This window comes from Pteropus alecto, unplaced genomic scaffold (assembly GCF_000325575.1).
Source record: "Pteropus alecto unplaced genomic scaffold, ASM32557v1 scaffold821, whole genome shotgun sequence".
NCBI classification, from domain to species: domain Eukaryota; kingdom Metazoa; phylum Chordata; class Mammalia; order Chiroptera; family Pteropodidae; genus Pteropus; species Pteropus alecto.
In genome coordinates, this window is record NW_006431396.1 from 40872 (window position 1) to 41999 (window position 1128).

Consider the following 1128-nt stretch of genomic DNA (forward strand, 5'->3'; position numbering starts at 1 on the left):
GGAAGCCATGGGCTGAGAAGATGCATCACACCTTCCGGGTCTCACTTAGTGTCTCCTTCCCCGAGCAGCGTCAGGACTGCGAAGGGTTTTGCTGCTCATCGGCAAGAGCAAAAGTTGTTTCTTTCCTCAGCCCGACTGCCCAGATCTGCGGCTCCGAGAAGATGTTTACTTTAAAGAAAATGTTAAAATGGCTTTGTTGGGTGTTTGGTCTTAAATTTCCTTCTCCCCACCCCCACCCTCACCCCCCAAATGAGCCAAATGGTTCATTCCGATGCTCGTGTCACCTTGTAGGGCTTTCGAGTTGTGCTCACGGAGTGTCTGCGCCCCCAGTATGGCTGTGCGTGGGGGAGGAGGGCCTGCTCTCTTACTCAGCAAATCTTTGTCACTACTTCCCTCCAAGGTCGCTTAAATAGAGGTGGTTATGAGGAGGGGGAGGAGGACCGGTCATTTCTATCTCTTGCACATGTCAAACCCTTAGGATCGCCTGGGAAAAAAGTCAGATCTTGTCTAAAACAACTTTTAAATGAGTCCCTGTAAGGACAAAGCTGGGACTGAGATTTGGTGAACTTTCTTCTGAAACAGCATTGCAAAGACCACCCCAGAAATGCAGTTGGCCAGAGACCTTGGGATCAATCGTGAAAACCCCTTCTGATTACAGGGGTGATGCGTAAAAATGACGTAGTGTGTTCTGTTTGGACGCCTGACACCCGAGTCGACCATTTCAATACACTGATAGTGTGCAACGTGTCATAGCCCTTTTTTTTTTTTTTGGAATCATCCCTTCGGGGTTACCTTTAAAGAAAGTTTGTACCCGCGAAAAAAGAATCAGGGTTACCTTTCGGCAGTTTGCCCCCTAACACCGAAAACCATCTTTGGGCCCACCCCGGCCTCGGGAAGATATGGAAGCGGCGACAGTCGTCTTTGTCTTGTGAGTGACCGCAAGTCAACCTTCAGAGGGACTCTGGAAATTCTAAGATCTGGTAATGTCCCCCGGAAATTCGATGGGAATGTGGGTGTGGGCGCGGGGGCAAACCAGAGTACCCGGTGAGTCCAGACTGAGTAAATATGCTTTATTGGTGACACAGAGATTGTGTCTCTTTCCGGGGCACCCCCCCCTCCCACCCCCAC